At 39.9% G+C, this 17,500-nt stretch overlaps 1 pseudogene; it reads right to left on the bottom strand.

Annotated features, from left to right (window-relative positions):
• Positions 1-14,234: 14,234 nt before the first annotated feature.
• Positions 14,235-15,659, bottom strand: LOC146450960 (uncharacterized; annotated as a pseudogene).
• Between the last annotated feature and the right edge of the window lie 1,841 nt (positions 15,660-17,500).

Below are 17,500 nucleotides of genomic sequence, written 5' to 3'. Positions count from 1 at the left end.
GGCCGTTGCCGTTGTAGAGAGGTTTAAACAAGAGCTGATGTATGGACTGTCCGCCAGGACAAAAAAATGTGGCTGTTGTAGAGAGGTGGCCGTTAGTGGAGGTTCGACTGTATTCACAAATCAAGGAGTCCATCACAGAAAACATCTACACGAACCATTTCAAAAATTGGCTCAAATATCTGTTGTTTTGTAATTGAAGATAGTGAAGCCTCGGGAGTGTTACTCTATTCGAAACTTTCACAGTTCAATCCACGAGTCAACAATCATACTACATTGAGCTTACCTGTTCACCAAAACGCACATGTAAATAAACTTACTGTTTGCGTCAAGGTTTATTCGGGTTGATGTTTGTTTTATTTTCAGTCTTCCACTGTTAACATTTTTAAATACAGAGGGAAATGTTTGTTAAGACGAATCCCTCATGCTTCTCATGGAAGCTTTAATCCTTTCGTTATCTCGAATAAACAAGCACACATTATCAATGTTTGATTCCTTAAATTGTAAGTCGATACTTTCTTCTTGGGTAATAGTCCCCTTAGAGATAGTCCCCTTAAAATGTATAATTCGTCAAAGTTAATCTGGGGATTCGAGTAACTACACTAGAACATATACAAATTCACTTCAATTTACTTCTGCCTTCACAAACCAACGCCAGCCTGGCTTTCTGAAATATGCGTTGAAAGGAAAGCCATGGGTATATCAAGAAAATGTTAACAAGGGCCATAGGGTATGTACAAAAGAAACAACCAATGACGTTTACAGACATTTTTTGATGGAATTTTTGTCGCAATTCACTATGATTCCTTAAATGGGATCCTCAGAATTTCTGACGAACAATTACAACACTCGCAATCAGTAACACATTATGTCCAAGTCCTCCCCACCCCCCTCTTTTATTTACTTTTATGAAACTATTTCAGTGGTATGCTTATTAATAACTCTTTATTTTTAAGGAACAGGAACAACTAATAGTACACCAGACCTTACGAAAATATTCTCTGGTGCGCTAAGTATCCAATATATCAGTAAAAAAAGCTTCAAGGTATTTTTCATCACTGTATTTTCTCTGGTACAAAGATATCACTCTCTGGATTCTGGAACTCAATACATGATGGCATTCATTGCCCTTTTTTCTATCAGTCATTTTAGTCTAACAGCACAACTCATCCAAGATGGACCAGAATTTATATTAGAAGCTTATGAAATGAGGTATTTAATTTCTGGTTACAAAGCAAAATGAACAATATATCACATGTAACAAGTAGGTTTGGGTTCGCTCCGTTTAAGGACGGTGCCTACTAATTCAAAGGTATTTTGTGCAACTTATGGGTATGTGGGAAAAGAAGATCTTTGCAAGTGGTATTAAAATTCAAAAAGAAAGTTGGGGGCTACCACGCATTTTTCAGAGATAATGAAGTGTCAATATGGAAAAAAAAATGATCACTCTGCCTTTCTTTGAAAACAAAAAGAAAAATAATTATTTCTTTTCAGATTTCCTTAGAATTTATCTTTATATGTACAAAATCAATATTGACACTTAAAACTTTAAAAAGAACAGCAAATGGTAACATAAAACTGTACTATATGATTTTTTTAGCGCAAAATCATCGCAGAGGGTCATTTTTTGACCTAGAATTCCTTCTACTGGTTGGCCAAAAATACAGGCTAAAGAAATTTTGTGCTCAACAAAAAATCACTCGTGTGTTGTATAGGCGTACCGCTTCTATTTTATAACATAAAAAGTAGGGGTCACCAGGCGTTTTTGAAAGTTATGTAGTTCTTTATGGATCGCTATTACGAGTTCGATGCAATTTTCCCATCCCCTCCCTAGTAAGTGAAAAATTTGCTCCTTTCTGAGGCATGCTGGGATATCAAAAATGGCAACTGTGTGAGAGACTACGATAGATACTACAAGGAGGAAACAAGTTTGAATCGAGTTTAAAAGAAGGTATTTTATCGAACCAAAGGCTGGCCTATGATCAGTAAAACAGCCAAAATGCTTCATGACATGCATTGTCGGTTGTAATCGATGCATTGCTAGAATAACATGCACTTTTTGTGATTCTTTGAACTGAATCCGACGAACAAGTGCACCTTTACAACTGTTTCCTAATTCGCCTTCAACGTAAGGACTTGAAAAGACGCTCTGAGAAACAATACAAGGGCTTCAATGGTTACGTCACACGTCATCCTTGGTTGTTAGTTCCAGTCATCTATTACTAGGTAAGTGTAATATAACTCACGTTTGCTGTAAATTAAACTAGTTCTTTCTGAAGAAGTATAGCTTAACATTTGTGCGAAATTAAAGAATAAAATTGAAAGAGTGACACATGCTTATATAAACGTAAGAAAAACAAGGCAATGAACGGGTATTTTCTTTTAAGACACTGCACTTTTCTTTTTCTCCTTCTTCTTCTCCTTCTTATTGTTATTATAAATAATTATAAATACATATGCTCCATTGCAGTTAACAACTATTTTTCTTGCACATCTTCCCATTCGTTGTGAGTGAGCTATTTACCATGAACAAATATTGTTTAAAATATTAAACTTAGAAAACTATTCTGTGTTATGCTTTCCTTGTTTGTACATGAGTTGGTCTACGCTAGACAACCTGGTGATCTCCATTGCACATGCACACTTTGCAAAATTTAAATTCATGCAACAGCTTTCACCCTGCATTATGTCGTGTAAAGAAAAGAAAATCTATATAACAAAATTGATTTCTTCTCTACTCTTTTTAATACTAGAAATATAATAACATTTGCTTCAATTGTTACTATGTTCATCTCACATATTCAAAACACACTGTCTGGTAACATTTCACTTTTTTGCCAGGTACTCTGACAGCGCCCTCAAGACCTTCTTGGAGGGCAGTCACTCGGGACTGATTGCTGCCATGGGGGTTAGCACTTAGGACACTACGGAGACCATCATATCCACCCCTAGCATAGATGAGACTTATCTGCTGCAGATTTAGACCTGAAGCAGCAATCCTCTTAGCCTCCTTTGCAGACGTTGTTTGCGTCGGTCCCATTCTCCCTCCCCACCGTCTGCTGAACCAAGCCGAACATGCCATTCCTATTGTGTTTTAATATCCAATCAGTTTCAAACCATTGTTACATGATAGCCAATCACAAAGCAGTTTATAAAACCCCCGAAAAGGTTGTACAATTTATGGAAACCTAGGTATTCCATGTCGATTTCTTACGGAGGTTTAATAATACGCCAATAAAACTTGTTAATGGTAACCTTCGATGTTATTTATGCAATCGCACTCCTCTTGTCAAAAAAAGGATAAAAATCTTCGGGAAAACAGCTCACTATCTTTCAAAGTTGATCAATTCCACGCTATCTATCAATGTCAATATCTACTCCGCAAATGACTTGTTTGTGTGCACAAACCCATGCTATAACGTCTTCTTAAACTCAAAAAGCTAGAGGAAAATATAACTGACTTGAAAACGGAACTCAGAAGCAGTTTTGATTGTAACCTGGAGTCACCAAGAGTGAAGAGGTTACGAAAGGATTCAGACACTGTTTCAGCGAGTACTTCAACGAGTTCTACGACAACTAATGGGGCGTCAAAATCTCTAAACTTTGGCTCTCAAGTCCCTTCCACCTGTAGTTCTTTCATCTGTACTCCAACTGAAGCACTTCAGAAGCCCTACCATTTAGTTTACAATGCTTTTGGTCATTTACAAGCTCCTGCCATCGCTGCTGAATTACAGCTGTCTGGACCTCAACACCATTAGCAAAGCCGGCCAAGACTACCGTTCGTAATGAGACAAAAGTAAAGGTATCTAGAATACCCATCGAAGCCGGCCAATAAAACCCTTAAACCTTGCTATGAGGCTCTTGGAAAAGCCTTAGTTCATGGTTCACTGGAGAGAATCGCTAGAGCAGAAGCTGCAACACGAATGTTGACTGCTACCATCGATCAGGAAATTGAGAAAGTGTCACGGTCTGGAAGGCACACCTGCAGTTCAACGGAAAGAAATCTCCAGGAACTAGTAAACAGAACAGTGTCTACCAATGTGTTTACTAAACAAGAAGGCCGTCATTATAAGCACTTTGTGAACTTTAAAAGAGATCGCCTGGCCAATCTGGATTTCTCATCAGTATTTAAATGGATAAGTGACCGTAAGAAAAATGTACAACTTGGAATCAGAGCTTGGTAAACAATAAGGACTTTTAATATTTCTTCATCTAAAACATTGTGATCTAGAGTAGGGTACATGTAAATACACCGAGGGCCAATTATCTGAACAGTGTTTTCTCAGCCAATGCCTGTTAATTACATCACACAATTAATAGACACAGACTTACAATGTACATGTAGCCTTTTTTGCAGATGTTTTTTGTGTCAGCCCCACTCTCCCACCCCAGGAGATGAAGGTACATTGTAGGGAGAGTGAAACTGACACAAAACATGTCTGCAAAGGAGGCTACATGTAGGATTTAATAATATACTCTTCAAAATAATAATGGTGACTAAATGTGCCACAACAACAACAGCATGTACATGTTAATAGTGTTGGGTTGATGTTTATTTTTTTTGATTTCTCTTTCCTTATTTACACTAGACTCCTTTTCAGCAGTTTTTTTTGTGTCACGGTCCCATTAGCTAAGAGGTGAAATGAAATATTGTATGGTTTTAGTGTACTCTAGCTACAGTAATTGATTGTATTTGCCAAAGGCAATGGTTGCTACAAGGACACAAAGATCTGAGTCAGGCTCTTTGAAGGCTTGTAGCACTGCCTCTTTGTTTGCATTGGGGGTACATGAATGTAGCATCTCTACAAGAACTCTTTTTCTGTCACCAATTTCACCAGGATACATATTATCTCCTAGTGTACCTTTGAGAGTAGCATAAAGCAAAGAGCACTGCTTTATTGTCTGGCAGTAAATAATTATTCTGGTTGTGTTAATACCATGTTCCCAAGGCTCTTTAACAAGCCACTCAAAATATTTTGCTAGAGTTTCATCCCTTGACATATAGAAAACAGAGTGTTCTGTGCTTGAAAATGTATTTCCGTGGGTCTCCACCAGGCGCTTTTGAATCTCATCCACAGTATTTGCCTCTTCCTGTAGACGACGTTTGGGCGTGGAACTGTTAACTGCATGATATAAATTAAAAGAACAATGTAGCTTAAGACTAAGAACAGAAAAATTAAAGTAAAATTAAAAGTGCTCTGGGTCGAAATGGAGCGGTAACAATTTCATACCATTAAATGTGTCGGTAGATTTTCTTTTGGAGGCCTGGCGATTTCGTTTTCTTTGCTCAATAAATAACACCAGCTCATCATGCTTGTGAAAAACCCTGCTGTCGTAGGCATCCTCCACTTCTTGATCTGTCGTTATGTACATCTTTTTGTTGTTCTGCCCGTCAAAGCCTATGTGCAGGTCTTGTAGACTGACATGGTCAGAAAAGAATGCTTTACAAAGCCCATACACACTTTCTTTTAACTCGTCGTTACCATCATACATTTCAAAATCATAAACCATATGTCGCACAAATGTCAATTATCACCGGGTTCATTGTAAATCCTTATGGTGGTGAGAAAATCCATCGTTAGGTTGCTGCTCCTCTCTGCTCAGAAAAACTGACTAAGACTAGCCTCGAACCGTCATCCTTTTATTTGCGAGGGTATGCAAATGCGACACATCGTCGTGAAGTCGTAAAAAATGAGAAAGCCTACTAATAACACCACTGACCCATGACCTCGCGGGAAAGAAATGGCCCAATCTTGCCACAAAAATCCCCAGCGTGTATTCTCATGTATGCTGACGATAGCGTAGTATTTTTCGCAGCTCCTGAAGTATCTACTATCCAGGCTACCTTAGTGAGGGAACTGCAAGCCATTGAGTGTTGGCTTAATTTAAATAGCTTATTTATCAACAAAACTAAGAATGAGGCAATGCTGTTTGGGACTTCACAGAAACTTGCTAAGATAAATCAGTTCTCGATCACCATCGGTGGGTCTACCATACAGCGCGTAGCTGAGTTTAAATACTTGGGTGTTATCCTCGATGAACACCTTAGTTGGAACGAACATGTTAAAGCTATTGTTTTTAAGGCTGGTAGACGGGTGGGTATGCTGGGCCGTGTTTGCCGTTTCATCGCTTTACATAGTGCTAAAGCTATTTATATTTCAACGATTAAACCGATATTAAAATATTGTGCTGGGGTCTGGGCTTGATGTGGAGAAGTTAACAGCGGAACTTTAGAAGCTTTACAGAGATGAGTTGGAAGAATTGTATAAAGTCATCTTTTGTTTAAAAAAAATGTAAACATATCACGAAAATAATTTGGAAGTAAGCTTCTTTTAAAAAGATACATAAATTTACCTATTTGGTATAAATAACAGAGAATTTTAAAATCTCCTGATCTTTAAAAAGAACACCGGTATGAGCATCAAAAGAAACTTTACATATTACAGTCAACTCTCTCATAGCGACTACTTCTCGTAAGCGACCACCTCGCGTAAGCGACCACCTCGTAAACAACCGTTTTGTTTCTCAGTTAAATACTGTTTTAAGAGCTCTCTTGTAAGCGACCACAACTCAAATTTCTTAAGGGACCGCGACCACTTTTTAGGCCAGAAATTACACATATTCTTTTGTTTTCTGTTTCCGGTAAGCGACCACCCAACATAATCACATATGATCGCTTGTAAATCATTACTCAGAAGTGACAAAAGTTCAATTTTGATGACGCTTCCCCGGACTGCTGAGAGATAACGACAGTTTACAGACAGAGAAGATGGCTATAATTAAATCTGTAGGTAAACGGGAATTGTTACAGTGATTTGTTCCAAAATGGACCATGAACCATTGTTATTCAAAGTTTCATCAGAAGAATGAATAGATGTGAAAAAATAAAATAAATTAGTTTCTATTTGCCTTATTTTAGCTGCTAACGTGATATTTTTAGGTAATTAATTTATCAATCCAGTATTAGGGTTAGTTTGTTGATCTTTCCCGTAAGCGACCACCTCCCATAAACGACCACTTTGTTGTGCACCAAGGGTGGTTGCTTACGAGAGAGTTGACTGTATTTTGATTATTTTCTTTTGCAGAACAATAATCCGAAGAGCGGTGAGCCTACGGTAAAATTAGAGACAAGGGATGAAACTTAATTTTGTCAAAATTCGAAACCCCCATAAATCATCATGTTTATAATAAAAAGGCGTCAAGTTTGGCAAGTTCCTCAAAAAAAAATAATCATCATCTAGTAGTGACACTGCAATGGAAGCCTTAAAATGGCCAAGTCTTAGGACCCGGGGTGATGATCTCATCCTTAAGCTTGTGAGGAAATGCTGTTTAGATTTTAACAGTGAATCGTACATGCGATGGCCAAATTTAGCTTGTTGCAGGTTCCTGACAATGTCAGGACACATTAGTTTCCCAAATAACTTAAGAGGGCGGCAGCTTTGTTTGTGTTCACGGAAAAGCTCAAAGACCTCGAGAACAAGACTTCCCCGGCAGTTGTTAAAGTGAAATCGAGCTGTATTCACAAGGTTAGTAAGTTGATGTTTGATGCTTATAAGTGTTATATTGTGGCTTTTATTCATTTTGTTCCATCATAGATTGAGTTACATGTATGCGCTTGCGCAGTAGAGAAGATTGAAACGTATGGTTGTTGTGTCTCAACAAGGTTCCTTGTTTATTCCTAATTTTGTACTCAGAGTTCTTCAGATACAACATTTGGCGACGAGGATGGGATCCTTTTGTGATATACTGCTGTTTCGTCGTATCTGTTTTTCCAGATGAGATTCTTTCACTTCATTTTCTTCGTTTGTACTTTCACCCAAGTGCTTACCAGCTTGTTTGTGGTTGCCGCCATGGCTTCGCCGTTGCTTGGTTCCGTTGGAGAATTCGACCCCTCCTCTGAGGCTTTTACTGTGTACCTTGAAAGGCTTGACCACTTCTTCGTAGCCAATGATATTGGCCAATATCCTGCTGAAGCGACTGCCGCTGTTATTCAGGAAGCCAGCAAGAAAAAAGTCGCCGTGACGATCTCCGTGATCGGTAAGAAGACGTACAGCACTCTGCGATTTGCATAGTCCTGACAACCCAAAGAGAAAACTTTTGAGGCGTTATGTGAATTACTGCGACAACATTTTAAGCCCAAACGTCTGGAGGTTGCCGAATCTTATATAGATTTCATTGATGTTGTCAGGAAGAAAATGAGAGCGTGTCGGTTTACAGTGCCCGTTTACGACATCTGGCTTGGACTTGTAATTTTGGTGAGTTCCTGAGCCGCTCGCTTCGTGACCAGTTCGTATGTGGTATCCGCAATCCAGCTACACGGAAAAAACTTCTGAGTGAGGATCGAACATTTTAACAGGCTCTTCAAGTGCCGACGAAATCGCAGCGAAAGAGACTTTACAAGTCCAGCAGCAACAATTGCCTCATCCGGTGAATTCAGTTGCAAAGAAGTTTCCCGCCATACCGTCCCCTTCTTGTGGAGATTCACGCACAAAGTCTACGTCGCGGACTTCTCCTCGCCAGGCATCGTCAACGTCTCAGCAAGCGACGTCTTATGCTTGTTTTTCGTGTGGGAATTCTGATCATGTAAGATCTAAATGCAAATTTAGGAATGCTGTTTGTCGTAGCTGCAACTTACGAGGACATATTCCCCGAGTTTGTAAGAAAGGTGGAGTACATACCATGAGTTTCGAAGAAGAGTTCCCTCAGGAACATCTGTCAGATGAAGATGAGTTGTATGTGGTTTATGATGTTAATGCTATGTCAAGATCTAAAATTTGTGTGCCACTGAAGATTGAAAACAATGATTGTAGTATGCAGTTGGACACTGGGTGTGCACTGTCCCTGGCCGCGATTACTTTTGTGAAACAAGTTTGCCCCAATGTTGAAATGAAACCCTCAACTGTTGTACTTTCAACCTATACTGGTGAAACTGTGCGCCCCTTGGGAGAAGCGCATGTGAGTGTCGAGTACATGGGATCACAGCATACACTGCCTTTGCTGGTTGTTCGTGAGGGTACTACTGCTTTATTTGGTCGGAACTGGCTCTCAGATGTCAAACTGGATTGGACGAATTTGCCTGGTTTGAATCACATTGGACCTTTGCCATGTAGTTCCTCTGCAAATCCTGTTTCCCCAGGAAGGCAGACGTTGGAATCAGTCCTGGAAAAATACAGTGAATTATTTCAGCCCCAACTTGGATGTTACACTGGGGATCCAGTTGTGCTCAACGAAAGTAAAGAGGCCAAATTTCACAAAGCCAGACCAGTTCCTTACGCTTTACAATCTAAAGTGGAGAATGCTTTGCTTAAGATGGAAAAGGGTGGTGTGATTGAACGGGTGAGGTCTGCGAGCAGTGCAGCCCCTATTGTGGTCGTCGGGAAGAAAGAAAGTGATGATGTCCGCATTTGTGGAGATTTTAGTGTAACATACAATGCAAGTGCTCATGTTGAAACCTACCCTATGCCTCAGATTGAGGACATGCATTCAGTGTTAAGAGGATGCACTGTATTCAGTGTCTTAGATATAAAACAAGCCTATCATCAGGTACCAGTTGCAAAAGAATTACAGTGTTATCTCACAATTAACACTCACAATGGCTTGTTTGTATTCAAGAGGTTGCCAAATGGTATTCACTCTGCTCCAGCCATCTTTCAAAGAATCATGCATACTTTGCTGTCTGACATTCCAAAGGCTGTTAGTCGTTTAGACGATATCCTAGTTGCTGGTACAGATGAAGAGGACCACCTTTGCACACTATCCCTGGTTTTGGAGCGACTTCTTAGTGACGGAATCAGACTCAACAAGACAAAGTGCAAATTTCTTCAGTCATCAGTGGTCTACCTTGGTTATGTGATAGATGGAGAGTGCCTACACCCCACTGAGCATAAACTTAAGGCCATCCGTGATGCTCCTAGACCCAAAGATGTAACGACCTTGAGGTCTTTTCTGGGACTTATAATGTTCTATTCGTGGTTCATGCCTCATCATTCTACTGTACTAGCACCCTTACATCAACTTCTTAAGAAAGGTACTCCATGGAGGTGGTCGAAAGTTGAAGAAGATACATTTGTTGCAGCAAAGCAGCTCATCCTCACTTCACAAACATTGGTGCATTATGATCATACACTGCCCCTTTTTCTTTCATGTGATGCCTCATCCTATGGGGCTAGAGCAGTCCTGTCTCATCAAATTGATGGACAATTTCGACCTGTGGCTTTTGCTTCTTGCACCTTGACACATGCTCAACAAAATTACTCCCACCTAGAAAAGGAGGCCTTCAGCATCATCTTTGGATTAAAGCAATTCCGACAGTACCTGTATGGCTGTTCTTTTACAATTTTAACTGACCATCGACCCTTGCTAACTCTCTTGGGTCCACAGAAACCTGTTCCTACTCATGCAGCAGCTCGACTTCAAAGATGGGCACTTATCCTTGCTTCATACAATTACAAGATTGAGTATCGCAGTACTGGAGCACATGCTGATGCAGATAGCATGTCTCGCCTTCCTCTACCTCAGACATGGTCACCCAAATGTGAAAATGTCGAATGCTACTTCTTGGACACAGAAGTTGTCACTAATGTGACCAGTCAGATGATTAAGAAAGAGACTCAGGTGGATCCAGTTCTGTCTCAAGTGTACAATTATGTCATTAGTGGCTGGCCGTGTGTAGTGGATCCCACCCTGGTACCATTTAAGACAAGGGAAGACGAATTAAGCACCCAGCAAGGTTGCATATTATGGGGTGCTCGAGTTATTGTTCCTCCTTCACTCCAAGAGAACGTGTTGCAAGAACTGCATGACACTCACCCCGGAATATCTCAAATGAAAGCGTTGGCCAGATCTTATGTGTGGTGGCCCAACATTGATTCTCACATTGAAAGAACTGTTTCTTCGTGTAGCACGTGCCAGTCTGTGAGATCCAATCCTCCTACTGTTCAGATTCATCCCTGGACTTACCCAGCACAACTGTGGTCTCGTATTCATGTAGATTTTGCTGGGCCAGTCTCTGGATGTACTTACCTTGTTGTTGTAGATGCTTACAGCAAATTCCTAGAGGTAGTAAGAATGACTAATACGTCAGCTAGAGCAACTGTCACGGCATTGCGGGACATCTTCAGCAGGCACGGTCTTCCAGAAATTATCGTGTCCGACAATGGGCCACAAGTTACAGCTACAGAATTTCAACGATTTTGTTCCAACAATGGAATTTTGCACTGTACTTCAGCGGCGTACAAGCCATCCACAAATGGTCAAGCTGAACGTGTTGTGCAGATTTTGAAGACAGCTATTAAACAAGCCCACGTTACTAATGCTGACGTAGCTGCTGTCATTGCCAAGTATTTATTGGTTTACCGAAACACGCCACATTCCACAACAGGTGAACCACCTTTGATGCTTCTTATGACTCCGCACCCGCCTGGATTTGCTGACACCTTCAGTTGAAAAACACGTTGAGGCTCGCCAATACAGTACAATGGTAAGTCGGAACGCTCATAGAGGCCTTCACCAGTACAATGCCGGTGATACTGTCCTGGCTCGTAATTATGGAAGGGGAGAGAAATGGGTGCGTGGAGTAATTACTGAGGTCCTTGGTTCTCGTCATTACATTGTCAAGGTGACCAGTAATTTGTGGAAACGACAAGTGGACCAACTGTTGAGACGTCCTGAAGATACTGCACCTGAGTGTCACCCTCTAGTGTTTGAAGAGTGGTCTGTGCCACTTGATGTGCCCGCTAATATGGACCAGCCTTGCGAGATGGTTCCTGATTCACCTATTCCGTTTGTTCCTGTGTCTCCTACAGTAACACTGGATGAGTCCCCTTTGGTTGTCACTCAGGAAGATTCTCACCTTGCAAACAAGTTACCAACAGTGTCAAAGCCAACTAATTCACTGCCCGAGATTTTAGAGTCTGTTACTGCTGATGACAGCTTGTTAGTTCACCCGGGATTTTCATGTGAAAAACCTGTTAACACTGAAAAACGTTATCCTACCACGACAACTCATGGGCTCCCTAGCAATATGAAAGATTACGAGTTAAAGTGATGGCAGTAACGGACTAAGAAACTTTTCTTTCTTTTCTTTTTAAGGGGGAAAATGTTATATCGTGGCTTTTATTCATTTTGTTACATCATACGTTGAGTTACATGTATGCGCTTGCGCAGTAGAGGAGATTGAAAAGTACGGTTGTTGTGTCTCAAACAGGTTCGTTGTTTATTCCTAATTTCGCACTTGGACTTCTTCAGATACAACAATAAGGTTTTCAAATTCATAGTTTGCTTGTGTTTTGTTTTTATTGTTTTTGAATATGATAGTAGCCGATCATGGTCGATCGATGGATCCTTTGTTCGGAGAAATTTTCACACGTTTTAAACTTTTTTTTATTCAGCTGGACTTTGACTTCAACTGTATTTGACTTCAACTTACTGCTGAATCAGACAAGCGTTGCTATAAATCTTCCTCCATACGACAACTACGAGGAAGAGAACAACATTGAAGAGATGCCATGGCTGGACATAACTCGTGTGGACTGCAACTGCAATAGTTATCCCAACGTGTCAAATGTTGCTGTGCGCACTAGTGTCGTTTTTGCTGCCTCTCATATCCGTTTCCATTCTGGTGAATCGAGGTGTGATTCCGATAGCAATATCAGTGAACTTGACCTCTCTGAACCAGAGCCAGATCATCCCAGTACTGCTGATGTTGAAGAGACTCATTACGCGGAATATTTCAAACTAAAAGGTAGTACATACCATGAACACTTTCAAAAGGCTTTGAAACAAAGCAAGAGATCACTCCTGAATAAACAAGAAGTGCCTATCCAACTTGATATAGAACTAGCAAATGCAAAAGACGAAAATGCAATTGTGGTGCAAGCAAAACTTGAAGGCATGTGGCTGCTATAAAAGTTAAAAAGGCCATGGAGGCATTGACAAGACAGACATTAGAACTGCTAAATTTAAAGGCATTGAATGGAAGTACATTTATGGACTTGGAGAGTTTAGATATGTTGCATCAATTGTTGTAACAAAAGTGGATAAGTAGCTACCTTCAGATAAAAAGTATCAGTATAATGATATCTTCTGATTAGTGTACGGATTTTAGTTAGAAGATATTAAACACTTTATTGTATTATCTGTGTGACAGGAAGGGAATGGGAACAGGGGAAATCGAGGAAGTGAGTGTGAGAAGGGTAAAGATACTCCTTTCTAGCTTCTGCCACACAGGCTATTTATTACACTGATAATCTTAAGGTGAACATTTTCGCATTTATATTCGTCGAGTCAAAACTATATTTGGAAGCCAATAATAAGAAAATTTGGCAGTCAGATGTTTTCACAGCTATAGCTTTTCTTTTGTTTGTACTATAGCATGAGATTAATGAAGTTCATGTTAATTTTTAAAAAGCGGAAAAAGTATTTTTATTCATGGGCTGAACCATGAAACCTCCCTTTAAGATTAAGTCTAAAATTTTACCATCTTGTTTTTGATGATGTTTTAGTTCCTCCCAAGTAACCAGTGCTAGGTTTCATCAAGCTTGCCAAACTACTTTTCTAATTTCTAGCTACTTTCTAATTTTATTGATACCAGAAATTACAATTTTTCTTTTCAAAGAATTCAATTACCAGTGGGGGGCCCTTGGCAACAAAAGGCCTAATAGCTTACAAACGCAAATGAATGTGAACCTGTCACAGCTTCTTCTGCTTGGATTTAAAGAAGCAGTGACATGTCCACATAACTTATTAGGGCATTTGTAGCGTAGCACTCCTTGAAGATGGGGGTGCCGAGCAGTGTGGTTAGACAGACTGTAGTGTCTCACTCTAAACCTACAAAATATATAGTTATAAAGAGTAGTACACCTTTACAAATGAAAATCACTGGTATTACATAATAACAAAAGACTAATGTGTGTACATTGTTCCTTTTTCATTTCTACTGGTAACACTTTAAGCAGCTACAGTGATTCGCACTGAATTTCCCCTTACAGTACCATTATATAGGCTATAAGAATTAAAAAAATGGTCACCAAACAGTCTTGGTGTTTGGACACTTTCTCTGCACTAGTACTGTTAGAAGTTTATTGTATGTCTGTAACAAGAATCTATATTCGCACTGAAGCTTGTAGCTTAATGGGTAATTAAAGCTCATGCACTGTTTTTAAGTAACTTGGCAGTATTTTGTTTGTGCAAAAAATTAAATGACACTGTATGGATGTATCATTCAAAAGACCTCCACTTTAGATACAAAGGGTGTAGGGTGGGATAAAAAATAAATGGTCATGGACTAGTGGGGTTCCCATTTCTGGGCGATGCAATCTTTGCCACTGTGTGCCCCTATGTTGTGCTGGTAGAATTGCTCTTCTAGGGACCAGTACTGAGCCATCTTCACGCTGATTTATTCTCAGTCGATGCAACCGCAGTGGATGGTTTCGCACATCCACGTTGTCATCAATCTCTGGGCATGCATCAAATGATGGAAGCTCTTCATCCCTGAACCTCTTGTTAATGGTCCAATAGTAAAAGGGCAAGTCTTTGTCCATTCTTTTGGTGAATTCCCTATGAAATTAACAATTTGATTGTTCATGTATAATGTAGTGGCTGATTGCTATCATAACCAGTTTATTATTTACAAATAATACTTTTTTTAGATGTTGGAAGATAAATTATTGAAGGAATATCAGTCCGTGCTGAGACTGTATGTTACATGTAAGCCTTTCTTTTTTTCTCACGGTAATAAACGTATCTTATGAAATTTTATTATCATCAAAATATTGCTGATTTATGAAACTTGTTTCAAAAAAAGCACTTTATAATACCTCACAATCTTTGGCCAAAATTCCTTGAATTGTTTCAGTGTAAACACTGGTCCAAGGTATCTGTGAAACATGCTGAAGAGGGTCTCAAAGTCATCAGTGACACCAGCTCTGGGATGTTCAGGATAACCAAGCACACTGTTCATTCTTCTTCTATGTTACTGGTAAGTTCCACCAGTGTCTCCCTTAAAAAGCCCCTCACACAGTCAACAGGCCTAATAAGATGAAAATACAGTACAATGCCCAATGGGTTACATGCTGGCACAAACAAAATAGAGAATAATAAATGTGGGTTATTGACCAAGCATGAGGTCAAGATGACTGAATATTGGCCAAGTTCGGGTAACGGGAAATCCTGAGCGGTCAAGATAGCTCCATCTTGACAGCATGGGTAGCCAATCACGGCCCATGATTTGCTTCATCTTGCCCACTCGCACTGCCATCCATATAATAAAATAAATTTAACCCCATCACTTGATTATTACATTTTTTTCCCTTGAAATTTCCAGTGTTTTTTACTATAAATCTCATAAACTGTTGCATTTTAGAGTTGTAATACATCAATTTACAGTCAACTATCTCTTAATGGACACCTCCTTAAAACAGACACCTCTCTCACTGTAACTGAATTCTTCATAAGATGGACATCTCTAGAACAAAGACAGTTGGTTATGATTGTGACAGCATCAATCTACAAGTTCACTTTTAAATTTAATACATAACTATTAACAAATATATAAATTATGTCTCTGTGTTGCCATAATTATAGTACCTGTCGATGTCAATTGTTGGAAAGTCGTAGTTTTCATGGTGCCATGGCATCCAGTCATCCAACACATAATTGAGCATCTCATAATTATATTTGGAGCGCTGAAGCTGGGACAGGCCTCGGCCATCTGAGGCTTCATGCTCATTGCTAATTATTAGCAATGAGCTGGACATGTCTGGCCTCTTGAACATGCTCCTTTCTCCGCAGTGACTCTGCTACATGGCAGGATAGGAGTCGCTCTGTATATTTAAGTGACTGCTTCCTTTTTCCAGTCAAAGCAGCATGTGTTACGCCACTTTCTGGATCCTGCAGGGCATCATCGAAGGCGTCAAAGTTTAGTTTTGGGTCTTTGCCTTCACGTACACTTTTTGCCATCCTGCAGAAAAGGTGGTTATGGTCGCCTCTGTCATGTCTCTCCTCTTCAGTTACTGGATCAATTTCAGGCACATACAGATGTGTGGAGAAGTCAGCACCCCTTGCTTTCCAATACTCTATACTGGCTCTGAATCTGTATGTTGCGACAACAGATCTCAATTTGTAGAGTAGGGACTCCTGCGTGTCTCTTCTGAATGAATATGGAGAATGTCCTTCAGGTACTTGGCTACCTCTGAGGCTACCTCTAACAGAGTCCTCTAATGAGAGCCCATGGGCATCCTCTGTCTTAAGTCTGTTCAGCTCAAGGATTACTGCATCAGGTATGTCTGGGTTGGGTTGAGTCACTATTGGTTTCCCATCAGGATCAACTATTTCCAAAAAAAAAAACATGTAATAATTTTATACATAAATTATACCCTAAAACCTCTAATAAGTGCCTGGCAGGGGTGGGGGGTTGGGGGAGGCACTTAAGTATTTTATTTTTCCCATATAACATTGTGGCCAGATAGTCATATTTGTTTACCACGGATAAACACTTTTCATATAAGTTTGGAATCCAGACACTTTTTGTATAAGTTTGGTATCTAGACTCTTCCCGTATAAGTTGGGTATATATGTACAGTACACCTACCTAATAACCATTCTTACCATAAATGAATTCCAGCATGTTGAGCAGAGTAGCCTTACTCATTTTGCCAATGCTATCCCTGGCATCATGGATTAGTTGCCGTAAGGGCAGAGGACGTGTCTCCCCACGGCTTCTCAAGGAACAAAATTCGCCATCAGTAAACTGTCCCTGTACAAAAATAGAATGATTGCATGCCATAAGCAATAACCAATGGCTGAGAAGACTTGATGGGACCTTAATGGATGTTATAAGTGATCTCAACTGTTCTAGGTTCAATTTACTCGCAAACTTTGTTATTGGTGTGTAGTTCAGTGCAACATATGACTCAAAACTTAATGACAGCCCTGAAGTATACTCTCTTGACAGCACTATTTATAGTTAATCGCCATAGGTTTGTTACATCTATTTAATTTTTTTTCCTTTTCAACATGAAGGCAAGTATAAAATTAAACCCAAAACATATGGGTTATTGGCCAAGCATGAGGTCAAGATGGCGGGATATTGGCCAAGTTCTGTTTTTGTGTGTTTATGGACCAAGATGAAGTCGAGGTTCACAAACACGCAAAAAAAAGAACAAAGCCAATATTCCACCATCGTAACTGAACAAGCTTGGCCAATAAGGGATTTATTATATGGCTTTACTGTCAAAACTGGGTGCACGGGTAATGGGCAATCCCGAGCGGGCAAGATAACTCCATCTTGAGTGCGCGGGTAGCCAATCACGAAACAGGATTTGCTTCACTTTGCTCGCTTGCAGAGCCAGCCATATCATAATGTTAGATATTTACTAACCAGAAACATTCATGTCCCTAGCTTTCATCTCCTCTTTCAGCTTTCCATTTAGGTCTCTGAAAAACTGATCCTTAAGTGTTTGGCAGGGTAAATATTGCACCAAAAGAGCATACGGTTTGTGGTTCC

The sequence above is a fragment of the Pavona decussata genome, unplaced genomic scaffold (genome assembly GCF_977016875.1).
Source record: "Pavona decussata unplaced genomic scaffold, jaPavDecu1.1 SCAFFOLD_416, whole genome shotgun sequence".
Classification (NCBI taxonomy): Eukaryota; Metazoa; Cnidaria; class Anthozoa; order Scleractinia; family Agariciidae; genus Pavona; species Pavona decussata.
Note: the sequence above shows the minus strand (reverse complement) of the source record. Positions and strands in the feature narration are given on the sequence as shown.